Raw genomic sequence first — 18,753 nt, forward strand, 5'->3', positions numbered from 1 at the left:
CCTCACCACTTAATAGACTGCATTCTGCTACCATCACCAAAGGATTGTCTGCACAATCTATATGTTTTTCCACAGCAAAACACCAGAAGCATCATAGTTAGCACTTTGGGGCATAAAACCATCAACTTTTCAAACAATTCTAAGAGGGCTTTAAGAGCTCATGTGATCATCCTGTCATCATGACTTACTGCACCTCTTCCTCTGCATCGGCATCATCATAATGATTTAGAAGAAATATTGAAAGTATACATTATTTGCCTTTGTATTTTAAAGGTGTACTTTTTTCTCATTATTTTTATAGGGTTTTCTGAGGATTCAGAGAATCATAGGAAATTCCTTAGATTCTGAGATTTTTCTGTGCTGGCCCTATTGATGCAAAAGCTCACCATTATAACAGAGGCAGTTTATACCAGTTTGTCCAGTGTCCAGCCTCAGAGCCAACTCAGACCAAGGGCACAGAGTAGTACTTGATGTGAAGCAGTTGACACAGAGACAAAAAATTAACTCTGTGCCTGTCAGAATCCTAAAGTCCAACTGTTCCTCACAGACAGCCAACACTGACAAGGCCCTGCCTCATCCAGCTGCTACCGAGCTTAGTAAGGTCACAGAATCACTGAATGGGCAGGCTGGAAGGGACCACAGTAGGTCATCTGGTCCAGCATCTCTGCTCACTTACATTGTACAGCCTTCTGCAGTTAAGTTTCCATTCCCATCTCACTGTTTGTGGCACTTTAAGGGACTTGGCATCATGGTGTGACTTTCTGTGGCTATGCAAACGCCAGAAGAACCTGAAGAGTCAGGGGTATATTCGTACCTGTCTAAGAGTATTATCTGACTCTACACACATGTGCCTTCCTGACCTTTGCACATAGGCTTCTAGGCTCAGTGCGTGGAATTCCATCCTTTAGAAGAATGTGGCAGAGTTCCTTGTATCACACAGGAGCCGACTGAAACTGAACACATTAATGCACTAAGAAAAGGCTTGGTCCAGCTCTCCCAATGTGTCTCTGTAGCTATCAGCACCACTACAAAAGACTCCAAAGTCATAGCCTTTCCTATCAAGATTACATAAGGAGGATTAGTTGGTAAGAGTAGAACTGAGAGGAAAGGTCAGGAGAAGCAGATCCCCTTCTCACACACAGTGCCACAAACCTCAGCTGTACTTTCAGCTTGCCAACTGAGCTGAAAACTGAGCATACACACTGAAAAGATGAGAAGGGAGACCTTCCTACAGTGCATGAATAGTTGGCTGCACTTAAACAATTGAAGAGAAATGGCCCTCTATCTTTCACATAAGAAGCTGAGGGTAAATATAATCTGAGGAAGGAAGAAATATAAGGTCTGACCAGAAATGCTTGTTATGCAATACAGTTGTAAAGACAGCATTTTTGGTTTCTGAAATTCACCTGAAGTGATTCTTGCAATAGACTCTTAGAAGTAAGAAGAGATTTATTAGCAAGGACAGAAAAACCAAATATAATATTAAATCATATAGTATTAAATAATATATTAAAAATTAAAAATTAAAATATTAAATACTATAATATTAAATAATTATGTGAACCCAGAGAGAGGCTCTGCAACCCCTTCTGTTCAATTCCTAGCACCCAAGAGATGTAATTTTTTCAGATCTAGAGGTCTGGAGCTTCTTAAAGATTCATTTGCTCTCCAGCTTTTGATCCAAAGAGACATCCTGTGTAGGCAGTTTATCAGAAAAGAGTTGGATGCTTTTGAAAATTCTAATACTTGAAACTCTAAAAATATTTTTTGTGCTATGACCTCTCCTGTTACAGCATCTAGCATTTTTTCCACAGTTCACTATGTTGTGATCTTATAAAGATTTTCTTCCCGTTGTTGATTTGAGCAATTTTTCCATAATGTCCTAGAAACTACACACTGAAACCACTTGAAGTTTCTCATTGTCTCTGTAGTCTTTCTCTCTCAGCAATATATTTTGAAAAGATTGATTTTCCTGTAAATAAATTTGCCATCTTATTTTTTTCATAGACTCCAAGACATGTCTTGGGAAAGCTGCCTCTGATTTGTCACTGCTTAGGTTTCTTCATGAAACACAAAATCATGTCCACTAAGAGGGTTTATTATAATTAATACATATGGGAATTTCCATGTAATGACTTCTCAGTGCCATAGGCCAAAAGGAGCAATTTGTGCCCTCGCTGTCCTTCTATTGCCTTCTGTTCTGTTGTGGGTTTTTATGCCAGATAAAGTTACATCAAGATTTTATTGTTTTCACTCCTGGATACATACATCCTGTACAGTTAATCAAATGCTGCATTTATAGGCACTTTAAAAGGACAGCTCAAGCCCTTCCTACACTGCTCCTGATGTAGATTGCATACCACTTAGTTTCAGAAATGCAAAAATCAATGTGTCAGGACTTTCAGCTATATTACTCCTTTACTGGAGTAGTTATTCTTAATTCAGACACCACCTTCTTAACTGAGGCAGTTGTTACACACAACAGAAAAAAATACTTTTCCAAATTCTTTTTCACAATGAAAATTTCATTTTACTGTCAGATCTATCAACACTAGTTTTCAATGTTATTTTTGTAAATGTAAGATCAGCACATGTCAAAGGTAAAAAGCACACTGTAAAACAGTGGCAGGAATCAGTGTAAGTTCTTTATGCAAATTAAAAAAAGCAAGTACCAGTTTTTGCATGCTTCTGGTGCTTTCTGGTTAGGTGGCAGACAGGAAGATAGTCTGCTTTCACAGAGGTTTTATTTTCCTCTCAGCTTTTATGTGATGATAGCAACTGGTTACTAAAATCCACACGGATCTTGTAGCCAACTGGAGGATATATTTATGTGTTCTAATGAAATTTAACACTTAACTAAAAAGTAATCATTCCATCATTGAAAACTTCCCAGTAGGTTAGTATTAACCCAATGTCACATATGAAGAAACTAAGGCAGAAAGATTAGAGATTAAATTTCCAATAGTGGCTTCTTAGAACTGGGGCTAGTGGGAGCTAACTTCAGTGCTCAGGTGTTAAATCTTCAAAATGTGGTTTATATATTCCCTCCTTACAGGAACTTGCTTTGAGTGTTCTGTATTTATGACAATCAGATGGAGGAATGCAAGAAGCAATTTAACGGGTGAAATGTAAAGATGATAAATGGTTCTTCTCACGGCACAGTGCAGAGAGTCAGAGTCTGACAGCAGATCCTGGCCACTGGCCTATGCTTATTCTTCACCAAAAGCCACCTTGGCCAGCTCAGCTGAAAGGCTTCTGCTGGGGAATATGTAGTAGTCACAGTGCTATCACTGACAGACTGGAAAGTAACATTACCCATGGCTATGGGCAGTTCACTCAGGACACTGGTAATCTTAGCCCAGAACCACAGCTTCAGAGCAGTAGCAAAGGACTGGAAACAGCCTGTATCTTCAGAAAAATTAAGTGGAACCTCCTCTTGACAGTTACTTTGTGTGATTACTCTCTGGGCTAGGAAAGGCGCAGAATCTCTGCTGGCTGAGATTAGCTCTTTGTCTCCTTGATCCTCCTTGTCCTCTCATCTCCTTAATCTCCTTAGATGATGGAAGAGAAAAGGCAGAGGTTTTGGAGTCACAGTACCACTCTGCTCTCGCAAACTAAAGAAAAGAGATTAAACAAACTAATCCATAAAAAGTGCATTCCAGCTGCTCTCCTGACATGTTTTGTGAATTCTAACTGAACTCATCACATAATACTTACCATCACAACGGACGGTTTTGTTTCACATTCTCTAGCTGATCCAAATTAAAATGCTGCTGCCTTGTAGTACCACCCATGAAGGAATACCAGACATGGTACTTGTGGTCAGCACAACCTTTCTTGGGCAGCACCCTTTAGTAAGCACCTCAGCACATCATTTTCCCCCAAAAAAGTTGATGGGTGAAAAGCACTTGAGAATGCAGAACTGTATTTACAGGTTAACTATAGCAAAGGGATGAGGGCATGATGGGGTTGTCATGTTCTCCGCTTGTACCAAATGGAAAACTCTCACAGTAAATCTAAATGACAAGTTAATTTGTTCTTTAACTTGTCTTTAAGATTAAAAAGGCCAGTGGTAACAGTGCTTACAACTGGCTTCTGTGAGCTGAACCAAAATCATCAATTCAAACCACAGAGGCCACTGGAAAGCTACAGGATGAGTTCAGTTCTTACTGACACACTCTGCTTTAGGCAACAGGCTGGTCTGAAAAGTTTCTTGTATTCCTGCGCCAACCAAATGACATGCAAATAAAATCCACATTAGCTAACTCCCTTGTTTAACATTCTAAACTCCATAATACAAGTTTACTAACCCAAATGTTGGGCTAAACTCAAAAACTGGGACAGTTCAAAGCAACAAGTATGAATTGCTTCAAGTGATGACTTAAACTATCCTAATTTAAAACATGAACTTTTATCTCTGCACTAAATGTCACTTGTTTATGGTTTTCTTTCAATATGCTCTTACACCAGTAGAAGCTTTACTTATCTCCTAGCTCATCTTCTCAACTCTGTCAAACCATCAGTTCATATGCATTTCTGCAATTTTACAATCTGCAAGAGTGTGATAAATTCTGCATTCCACACAACAGTTTGGGAGGCTTTTTCTGTTGGTTGCTATGCATTATCACATTGTATTATTTAACTATGTAGCAATATTACATTAGCAGCCAAGTTGATTTTTTTTTATTCCAAACATTTTTCAAGAAAAAATCCAATCCCTCAGCTGACTAAAGCTGAGAGATGTCTGAGATCTGTGTCAAAATGTTCTCTAAATAAAAAGACTTTCAAAGAAATGCCACCACAGGTGTGAACTACTTCCTTTCAAGCATATCTACCAACGATTTCAACCCTAGAGTTAGTCTGAGAAACTATCTTTCAAGCTATTTTAAAGTATATTTTCATAACAGAAATCATGTCTCAGCTCAAAAGAGAATTTTTACAGAGAAAAACATCCTAGCTAAGGGCCAAAGCTCAACAAAAGTTTAATATGCCTACGGCCATAAAAGACAGTAAAAACTGTTTCTATAAATATACCAGCAACAAAAGGAGAGGTAAAGATAATCTCCATCCTTTACTGGATATGGGGAGAAACATTGTGACAAAGGAGAAAACAGATGAGGTACTTAATGCCTTATTTGTCTCCATCTTTAATAGCAATACCAGTTTTTCTCTGAATACCTAGCCCGCTGAGCTGGAGGACAGGGATGGGGAGAAGAATGAAGCCCCCTTAATCCAAGGGGACATAGTCTATTACCTGCTACCCCACAAATTTATGGGATTAGACGAAATCCACCCAAGGGTACAGAGGGGTCTGGCAGAAGAGCTCGCCAAGCCACTTTCCATCACTTACCAGCAATCCTGGCCAACGAGGCTAGTCCCAGTTAACCAGAGGTTGGCAAATATGATGCCCAAATACAACACAGGCTGGAAGGAGGATCTGGGGAACTACAGGCCTGTCAACCTGACGTTAATGCTGGGAAAGTCATGGAATAGGTCATCTTAAGTGTCATCACACTGCATTTGCAGCACAACCAGGAGATTGGGCCTCACCAGCATGGACTTATGAAAGGCAGGTTCTGCTTGACCACCCAATCTCCTGAGGAAGAAGCTGTGGATGCTGTCTACCTGACTTCAGTAAAGCCTTTCACACCATTTCCCATAATATTCTCATGGAAAAGCTGACAGCCCATGGCTTGGACTGGTGCACTGGTCACTTGGTAGAAACTGCCAGGATGTCCAGGCCTTGAGAGTGGTGGAGAGTGGAGTTATATCCAACTGGTGGCCGGTCATGGGTGGGGTTCCCCTATGCTCAATACTGGGAGTACTTCTGTTTAATATCTTTATCAGTGATCTAGATGAGGGGATTGAGTGCACCCTCAGTCACTTTGCAGACGACACCAAGTTGAGTGTGAATGCTGACCTGCTGCAGGGCAGGAAGGCTCTGCCGAAGAATCTGGACAGGATGGATCAACAGGCCAAGGCCAATGGTGTGAGGTTCAACAAGGCCAAGTGCCAGGTCCTGCCCTTGGATCACAACAGTCCCAGGCTTGGGTAAGAGTAACTAGAAAGCTGCCCAGTGGAAAAGGACATGGTGGTGCTGGTGACAGCAGCTGGACATGAGCCAGGGTGTGCCCAGGTAGCCAAGAAGGCCAATGGCATCCTGGCCTGGATCAGCAATAGTGTGGCCAGCAGGACCAGGGCAGGGATTGTCCTCCTGTACTGGGCACTGGTGAGGCCACACCTTGAGTGCTGTGTCCAGTTCTGGGCCCCTCACTCCAAGAAAGGGATTGAGGTACTGGAGCGAGTCCAGTGAGTCCAGAGAAGGATAACAGAGCTGATGAAGGGTCCGGAGCACAAGTCCTGTGAGGAGTGGCTGAGGGAACCAGGGTTGTTCAGGCTAGAGAAAAGGAGACTCAGGGGTAATCTTCTCACTCTCCTCAACTGTCTGAAAGGAGGTTGTAGCCAGGTGGGGGTCAGCCCCTTCTCTGAAGTAACAAGCAATTGGACAAGAGGAAACAACTTCAAGCGGCACCAGGGGAGGGTTACGTTGCAAACTAGGAAAACTTTCTTCATGGAAAGAGTAGTCAAGCATTGGCACAGAGTGCCCAGGGAATTGGAGGGTTACCATCCATGAGGTTGTTTAAAAGACAACTTTGATGTCGCACTTCATGACATGGTTAAGTGGTGGACTTGGTAGTTCTGGGTTAATGGTGGGACTCAATGATCTTAGGGGTCTTTTCCAACCTAAACAATTCTGTGATTCTATGACATTTTTGATTTGACAACCATCTGGATTTCTTCAAGAGTCTGAATTTTGCAGGGGACTATTCCTTTCTTCTCTTTGTGGGTGACTCCTGAAAGTAGCCAGCACTGATCCTTCAGCTACATGGGTGAAGATCTACGTTGATCTACATGGTAGGATGAAGAGTAGTAACCCCTTAATGCCAACAACACAGAGTAATAGTGAAGTATTATTGGAAATGATAACATGTGAGCTCAGTAAAATAACCATGTCACAATATCAAGCACCTGCACTTAGCTGCAGTACATCAGGGTATGGTGTACCACCTCCCTGTAATGACAGGCATTTGTTCAAGCATTATATTTTTGGACTAAAACTTTCAGTTTGTCATTTTTAAACTGATTACCCAGTCTTCCTGGGCAGGTCTCCAAGAGTGTGTAGTTTTGTCTGTACAGTGACTAAGAAAACACTGAATATGAAGACTTGGTGATGTGTGATAGTTGGGTGTGGTTTTGTTTTGTTTTTAATGGTAAAGGAGTGTCAGAATGTTGAAGTTCTAGGAAAATAGAAATGGCTATCTCAGATCACCAGTTAATTTCCACTGTGTACTCTGAAAAAAAGTCACTTTCTTTATAAAAATGGTATATCACATTCACTTATTTTAGTGGTGTTTTTAATGGATTAGTAAGATACATTTTTTTAAAATCAGAACCTGCTTCCTGAAATTTACACTTCCCAACCTCTGCAAAGAGGAAATTGTAGGGCCTAGTTCAACAGAATAGAGCAGCAGAGCAATAAAATGGAACTCAGTGTTGAGCTATAAGTCCCGTATGTCCATACAGCAGCATGCTGGAAAGCTCTTGCAAGGGGGAAGGAAGGAACTGAGGAACAACCACATGATGCCCTGTTTCCACGGTGAACCTCACAATGTGATTTGAGTTAAATTAAGAATTTGCAGGGAGGTATTCCCAGAAGTTGTGAGAGCAACTATTGCATGGATCCTATGTGACTAGCAAATAAATCTAAATAAGATATATGAAAGGCAAGCAGCATGGTCTCTGACTTGGTCTGATTATTTTTCAAGAATATCTGCAGGGTTATGCTTCCTACATACAAAGAAACAAGCACTAGAATCAAGTTTCTGGTTTTGTATTCAAAAATGGGAACCTTCTTTCCAGGCAGAGCCAGAGGAGCTTATTGTTTCTCTTCCCATTGTCTTCCTAACGGTGTCTCTCTTGCGGTGGATTCCTGGCCACCTTCTGCTGTGATCCTGCACAGATTTTCACATCACCTGTTCATACTGGCCAGCACCAACGTAGCTGGCTCACACACCACCTCAGGAATGTTTTCTATATACACCCAAGCTGCTCAGCATCATAACGCTATGCCATAAAATGCCAGGACTATGCTAACAATTTTGACTTTCTTTTCTTCTACCCAGTTTAAATTAAGATCTCACAGGTGAATACTTTCAATAGTCTCTAGCAGGAGTTTAAGAAAGGAAGCAATAAATTTCAGTTTATGAAAGAGCTGAATATCACAGAGAAGCAGGGGACATGACAGTAATCTGTACTGTGATTTATAAAACAGCAACCATTTTGGGTGTGGTTCATGCGGTTGGCTTATACAGAAAAAAAAAGGCGAATTCCATTATGCAAAATATTCTTTCACTTTGCAGTCAGCCTAACTGGAAATACAGCTTGTGGCAGAAGCCAGCATTGTCTCAGACTGCATCTGTCCTCTCCCAAGCTGCAGGCAAATCTTTTGTTATTCATTCTTGTTCCATTAGACTCAAATTGCACTAAAGAGCATCTTTTATACATAAGATGTGACTACCTATTTAAATGTTTGTAATTTATTTCCTCATATCAAAGTAGCACCTAGACATTCCAGTGAAGATTTAAACCTCATTGCGCTTCTTACTTTGCAAATACATTATAAGTAGACCCTGTAATCCCCAAATTTATAACTGAAATTAGCAGGCTACACAGAGAGGAAAAATGAGGCTATTTTGGTCAAGGTGATACAGCAAAGATATCTTAGTTGGTTTCTCGTTTCAGCCATGCACATCAGTAGCAGCTTTCTGAAATTGAAAACATGATGCCCATTTGCAGTTAATTACTGAAAATGGTGGTATTGTCAAGTCACCCATTAATATCAGTCACTCTGGTTATCAGACACATAGAACTCTTTTAAGGCTGATAACCCCTTTTGAACCATCACTATGTTTCACCCTAGGAGGGGGCTGCATTTTAGCAGTGGATAAAGCATAACTCTCATATATGCATAATTCCTTAGACTTTCTCTAACTATTAACTATTTTTAAATTAATGGTAACAGCCTGTGCTCATTCAAATATGTCAGCAGTGTATATAAACTAAGAAATACACGTTCTTTTAACAGCTACATAGCTTCATGCTTTTGAAGAATCTTTTACAGAGTGCTCTTTAGTCTTCCTGCAAAGCATTTCTCACCCTTCACCTCATTCCTGCTACTATTTTTAGAAGACGGAAATGTAAACATATTGTCTAAAATTGCAAGCCAGTTGAAAAGTACAGCTGTTGGAATTCTTGCATATGCTAGTGTAAAATGATTGTAGAAGAACACTCAGAATTCAGAAGGGGCCAGTCAGAATCAAACAGTTGTGACTCAGCTTCAAATGTTCCAGTCAATTCTAAAACAATGTTTATAGAGCTCTGGGACGCTATTGCACTGCATAACATACTAGTAGATAAGTGCAACAGGACTTTCAGAACCCTTTATGTCTCATGCCACAAGAGCTTCAAGATATATTTAGTATAAGTTCTTCGTGTTTTGTTAGTAATTTAAAGCATTTTTTAGAATTTTACAGTCTTTTTTTTAGGCTCATTTACACTCCTGAGGTGAAGAGAAAAACGAAATATATGCTAGACACATTTGCTGCAATGCTTATATGAGTGTTTCTCTTAGAGAACACTACAAGAAGTAAAGAGGAAATGCTGTAATCAGCACACACAGGCTTCGAATGATTTAATACAGAAAGTGAAAATAGAAACACAAATATCTTTCTTCCCAAGTATTTCTTGGCTTCTTTAAAAGAAAGTCCAATTTGTGTCTGAACAATACTCTAATGTAGTTCAAATGTTTATATTTTTTTAAAATCGCCAAAAAAATATATTTGTGTTCCCTAGTGCTTTAGAAAAAAAAGTTTCTCTGTCACAGGGTTTGAGGCTTAAGGCCAGCTAGAAAGTGTGGCAGCTGCTCAACAACTATTTGAGGTGAATTGTAGACAAAAGTACTTTTATACATGGAAATTCACTCCTCCCATCTCAAACTAGAAAAGCAGGCAAAATGCCAGGAGCTACAGGCTATGAGCATGTTTTGAAGAGGGAATTCACCTGCCAAATCATGAGCTTGTTGAGCACTGCATGACTTTCTACACCCACTCTTCCAGAATACAGTTTCTGCCTGTGTTGTAGCCTGGAAATATTAGAAACTCTAACCTACTCCCACGATCCTTCCCTGGACTTTTACCACCAATGTTATTTGAGTGTATTCTGTGTCCTGCATAATAATTTTTTATGCATACAGAGACTCCTATCACACAGCTACACTACCCACAGCCTTTCTTAATGTAAGATTGAAAAGTTTCAGAAATCTCTATTACAGCTTTCTAAACTACGTTGACTTCAGTCCATTCAAAACTGATTTAAAGCCTGATCTAGATGAATCAGCTGATGAGTAAAATGGAAAGGCAGACTTCTTGCTACCAATAATTATTTAACCACAAAGTTTAGATCAATGTTTCTATTTCATTTCTTATCTGTGTTTCCAGGGCTTGGAACTGAATTGTTACAGTGGAAATGTAGTAGTCTGTCTGCTGAGAATATTACCCAGGTAAAACTTGAGAGTGAGCCACGAAATATGCAAGTGGAAAGAACCAGCTTTTCTTTTTTCTGACAATACATTACACAAGTGGAGTAAAGCACCATCCTCATCGCCCTTAAAAGTAAACCACATCAGCATAACTTCATCTTAGCTTTACTGGTTTCCCAACACTGCTAAAAGTGCATGAAGAATGTGTGTGCTTTCCAGTCTTGTAGGGGTATTGATCACTATATTTAGAATATGAACCCTGTATATAGACCAGAGGCTGGGGAAGCCATGTCACTGGCATAAAGCACTACCAAAATCACTGTCTTTATAACTCAAAGCTTCTACAAGTCTCCATAGCATGCAAATATAGCACTCTCAAACCAGGAGAAAAACTACAGATAATATTGCAGTGGGGTTTTTCACTTTTTTAACATTCTTATCTTGGAATTGAGGACTATTTTGCTCTTCCTGTAATCTGGAGCAGCTGTTTGTTTTCTCAGTTTTAACTGTCAGCCTCAGTTAGCATGAATACAGAGCTGTACAAAGCAGGGGAGAAGGCCTGGAGTACTTCGGAGCAGATTCATTCTACAGACTATGCTTCGGTTTTCATGCCACAGTCAAAGCAACACAAGGCAAGATGAACAGTGGCCTCTAAGAGATCTCTAGGATCATCAAGAAGTGCAACCATGAAAGAAAATCCTTTTGAAACATATTATTCCAGTGGTATCTTGTTCCACTATAGCTCTAAAAAAAAAAAGAAATCGGCATTCTTTGGAAATGTGCTGAATGTGAGGAAAATGGAACATTCTTCCCCATCTGCTGGAAATACTCTAAAGTAAACAAGGGTGCTAAGTACTGGGCAGAAATACTGGAAGTAATTTTTAAAAATAACAGAAAGGCAGACGCCAATGGAGGCCCCTGGTCATCTGCCTAGGCTTAGCACAGTTTGGGAAACTAAATCTAGAGATAGCTGCCAGACGGCTAATCATGGTTAGTGGAGAACACAAAGGGCTTTTCTTGATGATCAGGCTTAGCAAAATAACAGATGTCCCAAAAAAATGAAAATTTTACAGATTCTGAAAAGTCTGGAGTCAGTAAATTTATATAGTCTGGATCATAAATTCAAACCCTCCATTTAAATGCAAGGCCTTGCTTAGATGTTGACTGTTTTCTAGGAAAAACAGGCTTCTGGGAAAAGCTTTAACAAGCTTACCTGTACCTGAGGGGAATGGTGCAGGGTTTCACTCTACTACTAGTATACCACAATCAACATAAGACTAAGATGATAAAATTATCCAAACTCCTCCTGGTGTTATTAGATGGGCTAAGAAGCATCTCCCACACCCACATTAGACAACACAACACTTACTATACCTAATACAGTCATCTAATATACTTTAGAAAAGTCAGTAAGAATCCAAAGAAGTGAGCTAGGTAATATAACACATTCGTGATAATTAGTTTTGTTGGGAGTTGTATGGCCATTGTACCAAAGTAACCAATAGAAACCCCAGAGGTCCTGGTGTAAGAAATACAGAAGATTAAAGGTTGCAACTTGGTGGGGCTTTAAAGAAATCTATTGCTTAAAGCAATTTATTTGAAGCATTACTTGTGTAAAGTAAACAATAGAAGATAAATTCCCTTTTTCTTGCAGTAGCTAAAATTTATACAGTACCCCAAATATCATTGACAGAGGCACAATGTCCTCTGTATCTCTTCAATAATCTTGTTACTTGTGTTTTCCTCCTTTTTACCTTGACACTTTGTGGCCCTTTTCACATAACTTACTTCGTTGATATTATCAGTGATTCTTTTTTTAGCACTAGGGTTTGACTCAAACAGGAAGTGTATCCACCGTGCTTCCTTTCCTTTCAAGCTGTGTGTTGGTCAGTCAAGCAGTTAGCATCCTGTTCTTCACTATTACACTGTAGTTTCATTTAATAAAGAAATTGACACTAGTATTGTCTTGCCTGATTCAAAAATAAAGATGTGTTTCAAAAATCAACTGTAATTGAAAAGATACATACTGTAAAAAATGTGCCATTAAAGGCTGAAAATGTAGATTACCTCTATTACTGTGACATTTCTTTACAGTTTGGTTAGGTTGCATTTACTCACCTGGATAGTCCATTTTTGGAAAACTGAGGATGAAAACTGACCTTCTAGAAGACAATGGAAAAAAATTTAACTTCACTGAGTACAGAATTTCCTTTACTTCTTCTTCTTTTCTATATTAAGCTTTTCCAAAACAGGTTGTTTTTCAGTCTCCATTTGTACACAGGCAATGTCACAAAACATTATTTGGGCATTACATTTTTTGTTCACAAAACAGATTAATCTCCCTTGCAGAAAATCAATTCTGTCTGCCAGAGCTGACATCTTTTTGTCTGCATTTTGGACTTATCTACAAAAAAAAAAAGTTCTACAAACAGGCACAAATAGATCAAACTCATTTAACACAGATACACTGCATTAACAGTATCAAGTCTTATACAGCTTAAGACGGCTCCTGCTGAAGATTCTTTTACCTGATACAGGCTTTATGTATCCTAGAAAACTTTTCTTCCTCAGTTAACTTTAACAACATACAAAAAGGAAAAAAACAGTACCACTGTATCTTGAAAGAACTTTACTTTTGTACCAATATTTTATAAAGTTTCTGAATAGTTCAAGGTACTTTCATAATGATCCTATTTTTCTGTAAGTAACTCAAAATGTCTTGCCTGTTTTACTAAAAATTGGTATTTTCTTCTCATTAATTTCTGAGTACCAGCTTGTCTTAACAGCACAGTGACAGATTTATTTCCATTCTTTTTTAAGTCTGAATTTCATCTGAGTCTGAATTTTTAGAAGGCAATATTAACATCACTCTAAGTATGGGCTATAACCTCTAAAATCTTTTAACTTGTGCATTAAGTCAAATTTGAAGTTAGAGATTAATTAGGATAACTCTTATGAAAATTCATTCTCGAGTGTTTTCTTGAAAATCTTTTCTCATTTATGGTACTTGTACCTTAGGTTCCATATAAACAAGAGGGATTAGCAGAGGTCAGCTGAATCTTGCAGAATTCAACAAGGAAGTCCAGTCCAGCTGCTACTGAACTCAACAGCAAACATCTATTTATTTTTTAAAAATCAGGATTAATATAAAATCATACTTGTGTTTAACTTTCTAAAAATGGCTGAAGATTTAATTCCTTGGATAACATCCTTACCCCTACAGGATCAGTAATAAAACACTCAATAGCTTTGCTAGTCTAGATTTTCATCAGTAAGTTTCACTTCACAGTTCAGGGACCAAATCTGCTAGCCCTTAATATGATGAAAATCTAGCTGTGATTCTTCAGCATAATCACACCACCAAGATAACATCACATTACTACAAATGAGAACACTGGAAACATACTGGTCATGTTGACTCTGACCATTTCGAGGGGGGGAAAGCAAAACCAAGGAATTCTAAACCATGACCTGAGAAGTTTCTACTTAGATTTTTTTTTCAGTAAATATTGGTATTTATTTCAGTAAATATTATGTTAGCTTACATTCCTTTTCTCAAGAAAAGTGTAATTGAATAATGAACAGGCAAAAAGTTGTTTCTTGAGCTGGCTGGAAAAACACCTCCTTACAGCATTGTACATATTTACAAATGATATTTTAAAAAGTATGTCAGTTACCACTTTAGAGCTATCAAGTTTACAGTGTGTGAGCCAATAAACCTAATCCTGATTTGGATCCAGCTTTAAATAATTAACTTCTTCCTGCCTGCAAAATCCCCCTACAGAATCAGCTGGATATAATTTAAGACTTCACATTTTTAAACAATTGTTACATTCACTCCAGACACAGCTGAATTCAATCATCCGTAAAAGGGATTTCTTACACAGAGAAATGAGACCGAACCGTCTCCAACTCAGACTTTTTTCTTAAGGCTGAGGACAAAGAATTGCTGCTTACAGAGAAAAGAATTGTGTGAACATAGATAATAGATTCCTCTCATCCCTCAGATACAAGGGTCAGCAATTTGTCAAGGATTATATGTCAGATTGTGTTTTTCTTTTCTAACTTAGTGGCTGGACTTGCTGGAAGGAACTCAGCAGGAGCCAGGAACTGCTGCTTCCCAGGAGACAAGATCCCACCGCCATACCGTCAATAGCTCATCTGTACGTGAGGTACTAGTTTTTCTTAATCACAGAATCACTTCTGTTGGAAAATACCTCTAAGATCATCAAGTCCCATCTTTGACCAAAAACCACTAAGTGTCACAAGCACTACATGCCACTTCCAGTCATTTCTTGAACACCTCCAGGGATGGGGACTCCACCATCTCCCTGAGCAGTCATTCCAATATTTAACAACCCTTTCCATGAAAAACTTCCTACTGATGAACATCTGAACCAACCTTGGCTTGGTTCAGATTGTACATCATAATCTTGAACAGCTTGAGGCCATGTCTTCTCATCCTGTCACTGGCTGCTTGGGAAAAGAGGCTGACCCTCACCTGGCCATGACCTCCTTCTAGGCAGTTGTAGAGAGTGATAAAGTCACTCCTGAGCCTCCTTTTCTCCAGGCCAAACACTGCTTCTCATAGAACTTCTGCTCCAGACCCTTCCTCAGCTCCATTGCCCTTCTCTGGACTCACTCCAGCACTTTCAATGTCTTTCCAGGAGTCAGGGGCCCAGAACTGGACACAGCACTCAAGGTGTGGCCTCACCAGTGCTGAGTACAGCCACCATAAACTCCTAACTCAGGCACTGAGAATAGCACCTCATTATTCACAGCTTCCTTTTCTTCCCTGTCTGTACCTGCTCCTAGTACTTCTATCAGTAGCCTGATCACAGGCTGTGATACCAATCTACCTAATCAAATTTGCCTCTGGATGGTGAGACATGCCCTGGACAACACTAAATAAGTCCAGATGCAAAAGTCAAGAAAAACAAATACAGTGGAACAAGAAGATTTAAGGGAGACAAGGAACGAAAAGGACAGCCCAACACTTAAAACACTGCAGGAGATCAGACAGACAGCAACTACCAGGTCATTCCTGAGAATATCAAGTGTTCTACAAAACCCTGAGCTGCCAACAATTTGCAAAGCAACTTTACACCATATCTTACACAACATTTGAAAAGGTTTCCCAGAACTAGGAGGGGTAACACAAAGGCACTATAAGGCAGGTTATTTCAAAATGAGATATGGAATACATCTTTACACTAAACATGGAATCACTCCAAAGGTTATTGTGAATGTATTGCTGTATTTCAGGCATTAATGGTCATCTCAGTCTGTAGAAAGTAGGTATATTATCAGTGATGCACAATTAACCTTGTAATAAGGTATGCATAAATGTAACATAAAAAAAATTAAGAAGATATGTTGAATACCTTCCAGTAATCTTGTAAATAGTAAATGCATTGGACAGCACGTGGGCTAATAGCCCGATCTTTAGTGATAAGTTATTGATTATCATAGAATTGTAAAATAATTTAGTAAATAATTCAGAAAGCAAACTCTGCAGGCACTGTGGTTCTACCCTTCTCCCAAAGCCTGTATTATCCACTATCAGCTTATGGGGGAACAGTGCTCTCAACACATCCAAAGATGAGATGACCCAACTCCACACTAATATTTTTCAAAACTTTAATTTAAAAGAACCTATGTATATTCTCTGTACCTACAGGTTACATGCTGACATGCATGTAATTTACAGTATGAAGCTGACAATAAGAAGCTACCATGAGATTGTCAACATTATCTCAGAAATTTTCATCACATCCAAGGCATTAAAAGTAATTTTTTAATGACTCCTTTGAATCAAGCTTATCAGGAAATAATGAGTGGTATGTGAATTTATAAGCATTTCTGAAATACATTCATTTACATTGTTAAGTTCTGCATACAAATTATCAGGATAGTAAAAATTTTAATTCCTCTTCTGACTGGTGAATGCAATATACTTTTAGTTGATACTGATTGTCACAGTCATATAATAAAATTCAAGTAATATGTAGTGAACTGTAACTTTGGAGCAAATACTAGCAAGTAGTTAAAGGATCTATTCAGAAAAGGCACTGAAATATGAACAGTTTGTATCTGTCAGGATATACTGATGACGATGTGACTTTTAACTTCATCATGAGTATGTGGATCTCTCCAAGAGGATTCTCCCATTGCTTAATTAACTATAGACAAAATATATTTAAGTCGACCTTTACAGAATGAATGACAAGTGGCTCCAATTACGGAAGAAAGGAAGTGCAAAAGAAAAGAGACAGGAAAGTGAAAAAGAAATGAGTAGTCAATGATAAAGTAAAGAATGAGGGAAGACTAGTCCACATTTACACAAAGAGTTTGGTGTGTATATTACATTTCTTACAACTAATGTTTGTCTGCCATTTTCTTTTATCTTTTAGGATCCTGATTCTGAAGAAGGTCTACATACATACTTTTATACATCAGCAAGACAATGTGCTCCTACTCCAGTCTGGGAAATATGAGTGAGAGAACAAAACAAAAAAGAAATCACTGAACATACCAAGCTTTGTTCTTGGAAGCTAAAGCTTGATTACAAATATTCATATCAAAATTTCAAGTAACAATGACAATTTTCACATTGGGGCCTTGGCTCTAAAAAGAATGCTTCACAGATCAGTGAAGGAGACGCTCTCAGGCTATAGTTTATATGTTTCTGGCTTATCTCTTAAAGCAAGCTTTCAGTGCTATTGGCACTATGGAGGAGTTTCAATACTGACAAACTGAGCTTGATTATGCATGACCACCATCATTTTTGCTTGCTAAATTCTGACAGCAAAGCACTTGTTATGCCATGTTGGTGAGACAAGAGGAAAAGGAACTGTCATTTCAGATTTTTGGCAGAATTTGATTTGTTATATAGCTGGGTGATAGTATAAATTGAGCACAAAAATACTTTTAGCCAATTAACTTTCTCCTAAGATAACTCTTAAAAGGAATTATTTTGACAGACTGATGCTGGACAAGTTGTAAATACAATAGGTAATGCTAAAGGGAGCAGAAAAAAACAGGAAAATACATGAATGTAAGTTTGGCAATGGCAAAGGACAGAAAAAGAAAAAGGAGATAAAAGAAAGGAAGAACTCTTAACAAATGGTAAAGAATGGTAAATAAATGGTAGGGTAGCAGAAGAAAATGAGAAGATAGATCAATGAGACCAGAAATGTAAAGTACAAAGTAGATCTTCAGAGGCAGTGAAACATACAGGGCAAACATCTTTACCTGTATCTTTGTACCATATATGAAGTTGCCACATGAATTGACTAATACAAATCATTGCTGTTTCTTTCACTTTTTAGTGAACGCCTGACTTTCCTAGATACTTCTTCACTTCAGATATAAATAATTTAGTCTTGTAGCTGATGGAAGTTATACTACATATTTATAAATAAATATAGAGAGAGAGAGAGAGTACATCTCAGCAATTAGAAATTATTATCAAAAGCCAATATTCTCCTTAATTCTCTTCATTCTCTTCTGTTATTTTTTTTACTTTATGCTCTATTCAATTTCATGTAAAAATTCCTACATTCCTTCCTGCATCTCTTAGTTAGACGTTCACACACAAATATACCTGGCATGTTGAACTTTGCCACTGCTTTTTCAATTCTTCATTCCTTCATCATACAAAGTTGTTATTCTTTCTCACAGAAGCATTCATTTTGATGATTATATCAGCAAAGTACTCAGGACTGAATATATTTTACCATGTGTATCCTTAATTGCTCTCAATAGCATTAGCCAATTTAACTATAAGGCAGCAGGGAGGGGTTATCTAATACTAACTTAGTTTCAGTTTTAGTGATGAGAATGTACTTCCCTGTAAATTCCACAGTCTTTACTTGTAGCAACAGGCTTCGGCCTTCTGTGTTTTCTAACAGTTCAAGCACAATGATGTCAAGACCTCTTTTTTAAAACGTGTCACTTTAAGACAATTACCTATCTATCACTGCTGATAGCTCTCTTCCTGGCAATCAAGTGATATCTCACTGTATTGATTTCAGTGGTATAGTGTAGAACTCTAGGTATAGCATGGAAAAATACAAAAAGGATTTGTCAGTAGTTTGCCTGTAGCGTATTTCCCCTCTGTAAGCTCTATATACTGTTTCTTCAATATGTCTCTA

This window comes from Corvus moneduloides, chromosome Z, assembly GCF_009650955.1.
Source record: "Corvus moneduloides isolate bCorMon1 chromosome Z, bCorMon1.pri, whole genome shotgun sequence".
Lineage (NCBI taxonomy): Eukaryota > Metazoa > Chordata > Aves > Passeriformes > Corvidae > Corvus > Corvus moneduloides.